This window comes from Piliocolobus tephrosceles, chromosome 2, assembly GCF_002776525.5.
Source record: "Piliocolobus tephrosceles isolate RC106 chromosome 2, ASM277652v3, whole genome shotgun sequence".
Lineage (NCBI taxonomy): Eukaryota > Metazoa > Chordata > Mammalia > Primates > Cercopithecidae > Piliocolobus > Piliocolobus tephrosceles.
Genome location: NC_045435.1, coordinates 78,477,752 through 78,490,902, shown reverse-complemented (window position 1 = coordinate 78,490,902; position 13,151 = coordinate 78,477,752). Strand labels below are relative to the sequence as shown.

General features: G+C 46.3%; 1 pseudogene; it reads left to right on the top strand.

Moving 5' to 3' along the window:
* Positions 1-3,477: 3,477 nt before the first annotated feature.
* LOC116418626 lies at positions 3,478-5,294 on the top strand (annotated as a pseudogene).
* The last annotated feature ends 7,857 nt before the right edge of the window (positions 5,295-13,151 follow it).

Below are 13,151 nucleotides of genomic sequence, written 5' to 3'. Positions count from 1 at the left end.
GGAGTTTCACCATGTTGGCCAAGCTGGTCTCGAACTCCTGACTTCAGGTGATCCACCTGCCTCGGCCTCACAAAGTGCTGGGATTACAAGTGTGAGCCACCATGCCTGGCCTAGTACATTTTAGATATTTAGTAAGTATTTGTTGCAGAAAGGGAGTAGAACCCCAGTCTGAAGGTGGACTTGAATCAATACTTTCTGGTTGCTAACAGTGGCCATTCATAGATTGTATGATGGTGTGCTCTCTGGTCTGGAATAAAATCACTTAGTGACAGTAAACACTGTTACCACAAATGTAAATTTGACTGCAGAAAAGGACCTTATTTCATACCAAATTTTAGACTTACTTAAAGCATACACTTAATCAGAAAAGCTAAACCTAGGTTTCACCAATTAGTAGATAGAAAGATACTGAATAAGCATTTATTTATGCCTGCCTTGTTTCAGTAAGGCTTTAAGGTGGCCTACACAGATATATAAAATGTGGAATAGGCTGGGCACAGTGGTTTATGCTTGTAATCCCAGCACTTTGGGAGGCTGAGGCAGGAGGATAACTGAACCTCTGAGTTCAAAACCAGCCTGGGCAACATAGCAAAAGCCCATCTCTACAAAAAATTTTAAAATTAGCCAGGCGTGGTGGTACACACTCATGGTCCCAGCTACTTGGGAGACTGAGGTAAGAGGATCACTTGAGCTCAGGAGGTTGAGGCTGCAGTGAGCCAAGATCATGCCACTGCACTCCAGCCTGGGCAACATAAGGAGACCCTGTTAGATAAAATACAGAATATCATGGCTTAAATCGGGGGAGAGAAGAAAGTAAAATAAGAGGATATAAAATTAAGCCAAATAAGTAAAATAAAATTGGGCCAAGACTGAGGAGGAAAAATTACCCCATGCCACCTTGCACTTGGCTCTAAGCTTTCCAATAATCAAATGAAAATCCTAGAGAGTTACCAAAGTCATTGTCCATAAGATTAATAATAAATTATTGAAAATACAAAGACTAGGGATTTCTGTCAGGGCTATTTATTTGGAGGTGGTCTCTGTCACCTAGGCTGAAGTGCAATGACACGACCATAGCTCGCTGCAGCCTCAAACTCCTAGGCTCAAGCAATCTTTGTCTCAGCCTCCTGAGAAGCTGAGACTGCAGGTGCGTGCCACCATGCCCAGCTCATTTTTTTAAATTTTATTTTCTGCAGAGACTGAGTCTCCCTATGTTGCCCAGGCTGGTCCCAAACTCCTGAACTCAAGCAATCCTCCTGCTTCAGCCTCTCAAATTGCTGGGATTTCAGGCCTGAGCCACCATGCCCAGCCAGGGTTCTTTTTAAATGCATGCTGGCTCTACATAGTGTTGCTTTGAACCTAAAACTGTTCTAAAATGCTCTCTTTAAAAAAAAAAAAAGCCTGCTATATAAGCATGCTTAAAGCATCATTTTGGGGAGTCTTTAATATTTTTCTTTCTTTTTTTTTTTTTTTTTTTTTTTTTTTTTTTTTTTTTTGAGATGGAGTCTGGCTCTGTAGCCCAGCCTGGAGTGCAGTGGCCAGATCTCAGCTCACTGCAAGCTCCGTCTTCCGGGTTTACGCCATTCTCCTGCCTCAGCCTCCCGAGTAGCTGGGACTACAGGCGCCCACCACCACGCCCGGCTAGTTTTTTGTATTTTTTTAAGTAGAGACAGGGTTTCACTGGGTTAGTCAGGATGGTCTCGATCTCCTGACCTCGTGATCCGCCCGTCTCGGCCTCCCAAAGTGCTGGGATTACAGGCTTGCGCCACCGCGCCCGGCCTAATATCTTATTTTCAAAAGTATCCTAAGTAGGGGCCAAGGTGGGAGGATCTCTTGAGGCCAGGAGTTCAAGACCAGCCTAGGCAACATAGCAAGACCCTGTCTACAAAACTAAAAATTTAAAAATTAGTCAAGTGTGGTGGTACACGCCTGTAGTCCCAGCTACTTAGGAGGCTGAGATGAGGAGATCCCTTGAGCCCAGGATACCAAGACTGCAAGTGAGCTGTGATGGTGCCATTGCACTCCAGCCTGGGCAACAGAGCAAGACCCTATCTCTAAAAACAAAGAAAGAAAAACACCACAGGTATCCCAAGTAGATGGAAAAAAATAACACCATTTGTCAAAGCTGGGAAGGGCAAATGGGAGTTTATTATATTATTTGTTATGCTTTGGCATATGTTTGAAATTTCCTACAATCGTTTAAGTGTTTTTTAAAATGTACAGCAATCATCACACTTAATGGGATGAATTTGGTAGCATTTTTATTGAAGTCAAGGACTGGACATAGATACCCATTCTCATTCCAACTCCTCAGCATTGAACTGGCTAATGCTCACTGTGTCGCACAGGCTGGAGTACAGTGGCGTGACACGGCTTACTGCAGCCTCGGCCTCCCAGGCTCAGGAGATTCTCCCACCTCAGCCTCCCAGATAGATGGGCACACACCACCGGAACTGGCTGGCTTTTTTTTTTTTTTTTTTTTGTAGAGATGGGGTTTTGCCGTGTTGTCCAGGCTGGTCTTGAACTCCTGGTCTCAAGTGATCCTCCTGCTTCTGCCTCCCAAAGCCCTGGCATTACAAACATGAGCCACCGTGCCTGGCCCAAAACTTTTTAAGCCCCAACATGACGTGCAAAGGAAATTGACACTCTCAAACTCCTGGGCTGAAGAAATTCTTCCCCACTTGGCCTCCTTAAGTGCTGGGATCACAGGCATGAGCTACCGCACCCAGCAGGAATTCCTAATCAAGCAAATTCTTTGTCATCAGCTAAGGAGCCCACTGAGTCAAACAAGTTGTTCTTGACCTCCTAGTCTCCTTGTACCCTGGGTCTGCTGCAGGCTGGTTTCTGGGCAGGCCTTTCCTAGAGAAGCTGCAGCCTCCTAATTTTGTGTGGAGTTACCTGCTAGGGCACCATTCCTATATAGAGCTGATGGTCAGCAGTCCTCACCTAAGAAAAGCAGTCTTTTCTAGCCCTATGTTCAGTGGCAGTGACGCATACTGGGTGTTCCAGTCAGCAGAAAGGGGTCAGCTGGAAAGCAGAGGGGGCCACCTGCCTCTTGGCTCCAGTTGATTGTATGCCATGCAGGTCTGTTGCCAACATCTTCTGAATTTTCAAGAGAAACTGGAAACCAGGCTGGGCACAGTGGCTCACGCCTGTAATCTCAGCACTTTGAGAGGCCAAGGTGGGCGAATCACCTGAGGTCAGGAGTTCGAGACCAGCCTGGCCAGCATGGTGAAACCCCATCTCCATTAAAAATACAAAAATAAAAATAAAAATAAAAAGTTAGCCAGCCATGGTGGTGTGTGTCTGTGACCCCAGCTGCTCAGGAGGCCAAGGCAGGAGAATCACTTGAACCCGGGAGCCAGAGATTGCAGTGAGCCAAGATCACATCACTGCACTCCAGCCTGGCTGACAGAACAAGAGTCTGTCTCAAAAAAAAAAAAAGAAAAGAAAAAGAAACTGGAAACTGGACTTTATTTTCATTTTCCAGATTAAAGAGGGGGAAGAAGGCCCTGTCTGAGGCAAGCAAAATATACCTGCAGGCCCAGTTTAGTCAGCGGGGCTACCAACTGGCAACCTCTGGTCTAATTAAGCCTAGAATTGTAAAGCATTAGAGGACTTCACAGACCAATAAACTGTTCCAGAAATTTTGGAGCTAGACTTGCCAAATATTTTATTTTTCTGTGTCTTAGTCCATTTTGTATTGCTTTAACAAATTACCTGGGACTGAGTAATTTGTAAAGAAAAGAGGTTTATTTAGCTCACAGTTCTGCAGGCTGGAAAGTCCAGGGAGCATGGTGCCAGTATATTCTCGCTTCTGGTGAGGGCCACATGCTAGGTCACAACATGGCAGAGAAGGTCAAAGGGAAAGCAGACACCTGCAAAGAGAGGTAAAACCCAAGGCAGCCCTGGCTTCATAACAACCCACTCTCCCCAGAACTAATTTATTCCTGTGAGAACTAATCCAGTCTCAGAGCAAGAACTCAATCACTATAGCAAGAAAGGCACCAAGCCATTCGTGAAGGATCCAACCCCATGACCCAAACACCTCCCAGTAGGCTTCTCCTCCCAACATTGTCACATTGGGGATCAGGTTTCACCCTGACTCTTGGTGGGACAGACAAGCAATATTCAAACCGTATCACCAAGCTATAACACTTTTTAATGTAAAAAGCATGCCAAATGCTGCTCTTAACTCACCATTTCATTAAAGAAAGGCCATTACAGTACTTACAAAATAGGATGCACCAGCTTTGCAGATGCTGCTGCCACTGGGAGCCCCATATTACCAGCCATGGTCAACCCCACCATGGTCTTCAACATTGCTGTCAATGGCAAGCCCTTGGGCCACATCTTCTTTGAGCTGTTTGCAGACAAGATTCCAAAGACAGCAGAAAACTTTCATGCTCTGAGCACTGGAGAGAAAGGATTTGGTTATGAGGGTTCCTGCTTTCACAGAATTATTCCAGGGTTTGTATGTCAGGGTGGGGACTTCACATGCCATACGGCACTGGTGGCAAGTCCATCTACAGGGAGAAATTTGATGAGGAGAACTTCATCCTGAAGCATACAGGTCCTGGCATCTTGCCCATGGCAAACGCTGGACCCAACACAAATGGTTTCCAGTTTTTCATGTGCCCTGCCAAGACCGAGTGGTTGGATGGCAAGCAAGTGGTCTTTGGCGTGCTGAAGACATGAATATTGTGGAGGCCATGGAGCGCTTTGGGTCCGGGAATGGCAAGACCGGCAAGAAGATCACCATTGCTGACTGTGGACAGCTCTAATAAGTGTGACTTGTGTTTTATCTTAACCACCAGACCATTCTTTCTGTAGCTCAAGAGAGCATCCTCCACCCCATTTGTTCGCAGGATCCTAGAATCTTTGTGCTCTCACTGCGGTTCCCTTTGGGTTCCATGTTTTCCTTATTCCCTTCCATGCCTAACTGGATTGCAGAGTTAAGCTTATGATTATGAAATAAAACTAACAGCTTTTTAGTTTTTAGGATACACCTAATCCACAGTTTCTTATGAAACCCTGGAGGCCAGATATATGTTGGAATTGCAAGGTATTTACATTGTTGAAAGGTTAATATGGTAAATAGAATACTTCATAGTAAAATGTAAAATTTCCAGTGAACCATGTGAATATTCAACTAAGTGGAATAAGTAAAGGCTATAAATAACTATGTCAGTTCAGGTCAGAGTTTTCTGCAAAATGAGTTTTTATACCAAACCAAAAAACAAAACAAAACTTGGTTTTCAGAGCCCTTTGCATATGGACCATTATCAAGAAAGGAAAAGCCCTTGAAATGGACCACCTTTAAGGCTATGGCCTTATTTTCCTCAGGTCACCCTAGCCCGCTGGAGTTTGCACTAATGGTTGGATATTTAGGAGCGTCTGATCTAAGCCAAAGCATATCTTTATACAACTTCCCCACTTTCATCTGACTTCCTATTGCAACTGGTAGCATGCCACCACACATGGCAGCATTTCATAATGTCAGGTGTTCCCTAAATCTGTTTTCTAGTGTTTCATAGCTGCTTGGTCCTAGTTCTAATTGCCGTGCTACCCTGAACTCAACTCCTGTTTTTATGAGACTCCTCTGCAATGTACCTCTCCAAGCTGGCATAAGGCCCAATGAGCTTGGCTCCCTCAGCTATCCCTGTCATGTGACAAGCTAACCCTCCATGCCGAGTGACTTCAGGGCTTTCAAGAATGTGGCCGGGTGCAGTGACTCACACCTGTAATCTTGCACTTTGGGAGGCTGAGGCAGGAGGATGGCTTGAGCCCAGAAGTTCTAGATCAGCCTGGGCAACATAATGAGAGCCTGTCTGTACAAAAAAATTTTTAATGAGCTGGCTGTGGTGGCATATGCCTGTAGTCCCAGCTACTTGGACGGCTGAAGCAGGAGAATCACTTGAGCCTGGGAGGTCGAGGCTGCAGTGAGCCATGGTCACACTACTGCACTCCAGCCTGGGCAACAGGAGACCCTGTCTCAAAAAAAGAAAAAAAAAGTTGGAACAACCAAGTTATATCAATGGTTTGCACTGACTCGGAATTAAATGACTTAGAAAGCAGCCTGAGAAACTGGAAGGGGATGAGACATTGGAGGCAGGCCTCAAAGGACCGGAAAGATTTGGGCTTATTGAGGATATAACAGAAAGGCACTGCAAGGGGAAGGTGGGAACAAGTCGGGTGTGCATGAGTGGTTCCATGCTGGCTGGAGCTAGGCCTGGTGGAAGAGCAGCATTTGGAAAGGACACCAGAAAGAGGACATATTCAGGTGAAAGAAATGGTTGAGGCAAGAGGGAGCCCACTGTGTGTGCACCCGCACTGTGCAAAAACTGCCCCCACTGCAGGGGAGGATTCACACTTCTGATTGTGATGAGCCAGCTGGCTGGCTGAAGCAGAAAGAGAATTTATGAGGCTACAGTATAGGGCATTTCTGTATCTGCCTCTCCGTCTTCATCCGAGTCTACGTCAGAAATTCCTCTCCCTGCTCTCAGCCCCTGGAGGATTTCTTCTGTGACCCTCCTCTTACCCTAAGCATTTTCTACCCCAAATGACCCAGTTGCCTGGTGTCATTTCTCTCTCCTATTAAACTATAAGCCCCTAACAGCAGGGCTGTGCCTTACTTGCCTGTGCCACCCTCCAGCCCCCCACTGCTTTGGAAAGCGTGTCCTGCAGGCTTTCAGATTTTCTCCATGTTGACCCTGCCTTGTCCTTCCCATGGGGAGGTACTCAAATTTCCCTTTCTGCGTTATCTCCTACAGTCCCTTACAAAGATTCAGATCTCTGGCTCCAGGCATTTATTGCATTTTTCTGATCAAAGCTCTCTTCCAAGCAGGATATTTTCCATACCGGGAAGCTTAAGAGAGTCCACAGTGAACCATGGGAAGAATGGGGTGATCGTAATTTTCTCAAGTTCCCGCATTGATTTAGCACAAGAAAAGGAATTGGATCCTTTGCTTAGCTTCTCCTCAGAGCACTTTACTTAATTCGGCATACATATACTTTTTTTTTTTTTTTGAAACTTTTTTTTTTGAAACTTTTTATTTTGATATGATTTTAAATTTGCAGAAGAGTTGCAAGAATAGCACAAGGAACTCACATTTGCCCTTCACCCAGATTTCCCAGTTTACACCTCACCTCGTTTGTTTTCTGTGTGTGTGTGTTTACACACACAGGTGTGTACTTTTTCCTGAACTCTGTGAGAATGTCAACTGATTCATTTTGTCCCTTTGCGCCTACACACTTTAGTGTGTATTTCCGTGGAAGAAGGATATTCTCTTAGGTTTTTACTTTGTACCAGGAGTGCTGGTTTCTTGCCCTAATATAGTGTTTACTGGCAACTAGAGGGTTGGGGGGACAGGGATCTTACGGATCTGAAGGAATTAGTCAAGAAGTTGTCACAGCATCTCCTCCTAACTAGACCCTGCAGGGACAGAAACCCACTCTGAGAAGTGTGAGGCTGGGCCATCTTAGAAAAGTCTGCTTGTTGTTTCTGGATGAAAATGTGATTGTTGTCACAGGTCCAAAGCCAAACACATTTTGGGAACGGTGGCATCAATTAACCCAGCCAGCCTCAGACCTTGAGGCATTTTTACGGTCTGTGCAATACAAGAATCCAGAAGGAAAAGAAGTCGTACCGTTGCACTTGCAGAGAAGCTTTGTCTTCCATCTCAGTCCTTGCCGCCTGTACTAACAGTCGCAATCCTAACATCCTACCTGGACATCATCTTCCTGCCATCATCATCTGTGCCAGGGGTCCCCCAAACCTTCCTGCTCTTAACCAAGTTCCTAGAGATTCTGGGATTCAGGGGCTCCCAAAACAGCTGTGGGCAACCTTCCTCAATTAAGTCCCCACTTTTTTGGTTATGCCTAGTAGATAGATGAACAGGCGGAACAACTTTTTTTCCTAATATAAAATTAATACATGCTTCTTGGGGAAAAAACATAAGTATAGAAAAATGTGAAGAAGGGATACAGATCACCTGTCAACTTACTATAGTTTTGGTATCCACCCTTTCAGATTCCATCAGGAATGAACATTGTGTGATGGCTAAGAGCCCACACTCAGGTCATCAGAACTAGACACAGTGCTGGCTGTGTCATTACTAACTGAAGCAAGATAACTAACTTCTTTGAGATCCAGTTTCCTCTTCAATAAAACAAGATAAGGCTGGGCATAGTGGCTTACACCTGTAATCCCAGCACTCTGGGGGGCCAATCACTTGGGGTCAGGAGTTTGAGACCAGCCTGGCCAACATGGTGAAATTCTGCCTCTACCAAAAAATACAAAAATTTGCCAGGCAGCCGTGTGTGGTGGCTCATGCCTATAATCCCAGCACTTTGGGAGGCCAAGGCAGGTGGATCACCTGAAGTCAGGAGTTCAAGACCAGCCTGGCCAACATGGTAAAACCTCATCTCTACTAAAAATACAAAAATTAGCCGGACATGGTGCGTGCCTGTAACCCTAGCTACTTGAAAGGCTGAGGCAGGAGAATCACTTGAACCCAGGAGGCGGAGGTTGCAGTATATGGAGATCGCGCCACTGCACTCCAGTCTGGGCAACAGAGCAAGACGCTGGCTCGAAAAAATTTAAAAAGTAAAAAGAAAAAAAAAGTTAGCCAGGCGTGGTGGCAGGCACCTGTCATCCCAGCTACTCAGAAGGCTGAAGCAGAAGAATCACTTGAACCCAGGAAGCAGAGGTTACAGTGAGCCAAGATCGTACCACTGCAGTCCAGCCTGGGCAACAGAGTGAGACTCTGTCTCAAAAAATAAAAAATAGGCTGGGTGTGGTGGCTCACGCCTGTAATCCCAGCACTCTGGGAGGCCGAGATGGGTGGATCATGAGGTCGGGAGATTGAGACCATCTTGGCTTACATGGTGAAACCCCATCTCTACTAAAAATACAAAAATTAGCCAGGCATGGTGGTGTGTGCCTGTAATCCCAGCTACTCCAGAAGCTGAGGCAGGAGAATTGCTTGAGCCCAGGAGGTGGGGTTGCAGTGATCCAAGATTGCGCCATTGCACTCCAGCCTGGGCAACAGAGTAAGACTCCCTCTAAAATAAATAAATAAACAAACAAACAAACAAACACAAGATAATAATAGTACCTGGGCCGGGCGCGTTGGGTCATGCCTGTAATCCCAGCACTTTGGGAGGCTGAGGTGGGTGGATCATGAGGTCAGGAGTTCGAGACCAGCCTGACCAACATGGTGAAACCCCGTCTCTACTAAAAATACAAAAATTAGCCAGATGTGGTGGCAGGCACCTGTAATCCAGCTACTCAGGAGGCTGAGACAGGAAAATCACTTGAACCCAGGAGGTGAAGGTTGCAGTGAGCTGAGATTATGCCATCGCATTCCAACCTGAGCAACAGAGTGAGACTCCATCTAAAAATAATAATAATAATAGTACCTGCTTAAATAAGCTAATGCATGTAAAGGGTTTAGTCAATATTTACATGAAGCAGTTACTAACAAATATTAGTTCTAGGTGATGAAAAAGGACTCACACCACACCACTGTATAGCAGCCTGCTGTTTTCTCTCAACAGGAATTGATTCATTCAGTAATATTTTTTGAGCACCTGTTGCATATGCCAAACACAGTGCTAAGTCCTAACACTTAAACAAAATCCTTGCCCTCATGGAACTTACATTTCTAGTGGAGAAAGAGACAGATAACAAGCTTGTATATGTTATAAAATATGTCACAGGGCCGGGCACAGTGGCTCATGCATGTAATCCCAGCACTTTGGGAGGCTGAGGTGGGTGGATCACTTGAGGTCAAGAGTTCGAGACCAGCCTGGACAGCATGGCGAAACCCCATCTCTGCTAAAAATACAAAAATTAGCCAGGTACGTTGCGTGCCTGTAGTCCCAGCTACTCGGGAAGCTGAGTCAGGAGAATCACTGAACCCGGAAGGTGGAGGTTGCAGTGAGTCAAGATTGCACCACTGTACTCCAGCCTGGGTGACAGAGCGAGACTCCATCTCAAAGTTAATTAATTAAATTAAATATGTCATAGGTTGATGAGTGCTCTGGGGGAGATTCAGCATGTGTGGTGGATAGGGACCACCATCAGCGGGTTGGTATTTTATATAAAGTAGTCAAAGAAGGCCTCTTTGAAAAAGTGGCATTTGAGCAGAAGTCTGAAGGAAATGAGGGAACTATATAATAAATATCTGGGGGAAGAACATATCTGGCAGTGGGAACAGCATGTGCAAGGGCCCCGAGGCCACAGCATGCTTGGCATATTTGAGGATGGTCAAGGAGGCCCTTGTGGCCAGCAGAGAGAGGAAGAAAGAGAACCGGAGGAGCAGAGCTCAGGGAGGTAGTGGGGACCCAATTGTGTAGGACCTTGCAGGTCATTCTGAGGAATGTAGCTATTCCTCTGAGTGCGATGGGGACCTAGCGGAGGGATGGAGGAGATGAATGATACAATCTGACCCTCATTCCATCTCAGTACTTGTATACTGTGGTTAAAGTGCAAAGCCGCACAGCTCCTTGGACTCTATTAACCAGCATTCCCCAGCCCTGCGGGCCTCTCCCACCAGGAGTCCACAGCCTGCCTGACACGATGCAGTAACTCCCCCCAAACCCCCGCTGCCCACCACCATACCGTTTTTCTAGGTGGGAATGACATCCAGGCACACCCAGATGCTTCCAGGCTAGACCGTACTGTGCCCAGCCTTACTGTTTGCATCTCACTGGCCATGACAGCTAATAGCCACCATCGATTAAGGCCTTGTCATAAGCCAGGCCCCTCACCCCCAGAGCCCCTTTAATCCTCACAGCCACCCTGCCAGGCAGCCACTGTCATTCTCCCTTTTGCAGCTGGTACAGCGATTAACTTGTGCAAGGTCCTGAAGCTGGCAGGCAGGGAGGCCAGGACTTGTACCCATCCGTCAGACTCCTAAGGATGAGGACAGTGATGAACAAAGCACGGCATCCGCAGTGCCGGACACACCACAGTCACCCAGACAGCAAGACAGAAGGCTGCATGAATCGGTGCTCTTCGTCCCTCCCTAAGCTCTCCCTCTGTTGAGAAAATGTCCAAGAAAGCATTCTGCACTCTATAAAGCATTACACAAATACGAGCATGGCTGTGAAGATGATTAGGAGTCCGAAACCTCAGGTTCGGGTTGGGCCGCTGATTTTTCTGATGGCCACCTCCTCCTAGTCACTGGCATGTTAACCTCAAACACCTGAGCGCCCCCAAACCTCAGCATATCCCTAGCTTCTCCTTTGCTTTGCCTGAAACAAAGCAAGTCTTTTATAAGCAAGGGAGGGGGCCTGTGGTGGCCTTGCTTTTGCGAACATGCTTTCACCTCCTTCCAGTTCATTGTTTTCATACAAAATTCCAGACGCACAGCGCAGGCAGACAGAAGCCTCATTCATAGCCAGAGGTCCCTCAGGCTGGGGTTTCCATGCCTCCTTCCCCTTCCCCTCATCTCAGTCTCCTGCTGAAGTTGCGATCCACACGAAGCCACAGAGGTAGACTCAGGGCAAAGAAGAGTTTTTAATGTTGCTGATGGGGGTGGCCCTCTGAAGGCCACCACATGGCATGGGAGAAAGAACCCTGGATTTGCTTGACAATAGACAACTGCATTCCAGATTGGTTCAAATGACCTTGGACAAGTCATTGACCCCGTCTTCTTGAAAAGATGTGGATCTCAGAATCCTTCACAACACTTTGCTCCTGACAGCTAGTACCTATTCAGCAGAGTCAGCACAAGCTCACACAGCCCTTGACCTCCTGTGGGCCAAGTGTATGCCTTCTTCCTGGTTTGGTTAAGTTGGCATAGAGCTGAGCATGGTGCTGCTAGTGGTTCTACTAAATTGTATGATGGTTTAAAAACAAAAAAAACTGTCCTTGAGCCTGGGTGTGTTGGCTCACTCCTGTAATCCCAGCACTTTGTGAGGCCAAGGTGGGAGGCCAGGAGTTTGATACCAGCCTAGGCAAGATAGTGAAACCTCTACAAAAAATTAAAAACTTAGCCAGGCATGGTGGTGCACACCAATAGTCCCAGCTTCTCTGGAGGCTGAGAGGCAAGAGGATCACTTAAACCCAGGAGTCTCAGGCTGCAGTGAGCAGTGATCGAACCACTACACTCTAGCCTAGGTGACAGAGTGAGCCCATCTCAAAAACAAGAAACAAAACCAGTTCTTGAGCAAGACACAGCTTTCTAATTTCCCAGTACTTTCCAGCTTTCCAAACCCTTCAGGCCCTACACCACCCTGATTTTTGTCACCTGCAAATAATAAAACTACAAACTGCACTGCACGTATGCTTATGTAAAGGCTTGAATCATTGAATTCCTCAGCCCCACACCTTCTGCAGCACAGGGCACTGTACTGCTGCTCCAGACAGGCCGGGGCAGTGAGGAAAGGTGCCAGCCATGTGGACTGGGGGTAGGGAAAGTGCCTAATCATGAAATCCTAATTTATAATGTGTTGCTATCCTTAGCTGAGCATTAATTTGGCTCTCAGAAATAGGAGAAGGTGTGGGTGACTGGTCTGAGGAGAGTTTCTGGGCAATTAGAACAAAAACAGAAGCATGCTCTTGCACACAAAGTGGACTTTCTCTAGGGTGGTGGTATTCTCTGGAGAACTGAACTCAGGGAGTCTTTATTATGTATACTTCTGTGTGTCTCAACTTTATACAGGGCTGGGTGCCGGGGCTTACGCCTGTAATCCGCACTTTGGGAGGCTGAGGCGGGAGGATCAATTGAGCTCAGGAGTTTAAGATCTGCCTGGACAACATAGGCCTCGTCTCTACAAAAAAAATTTTTTTTAATTAGCTGAGCATGGTGATGTGCACCTGTGGCCCCAGCTACTCAGGAGGCTGAGGCGAGAGGATTGCTTGAGCTGGGGAAGTTGAGATTTCAGTGAGCTGTGATCGGGCCACGACACTCCAGCCTGGGCCACAGAGGGAGACCTTGCCTCAAAAAAAAAAAAAAAAAAAAATTAGAAAAACTTTACACAATGAACATATATCCATTTTAGACCATGTTTTCTCAGTCTAAGATGCCATTGATTGAAAGACAATTATTGTCTGTACTCCCCTGAAAGCAAACTGCTATAATGTGTCATCTGTTAGAAAGACACATCTCCGTTTTTGAGATGTTGAAATGTGAAAAAAA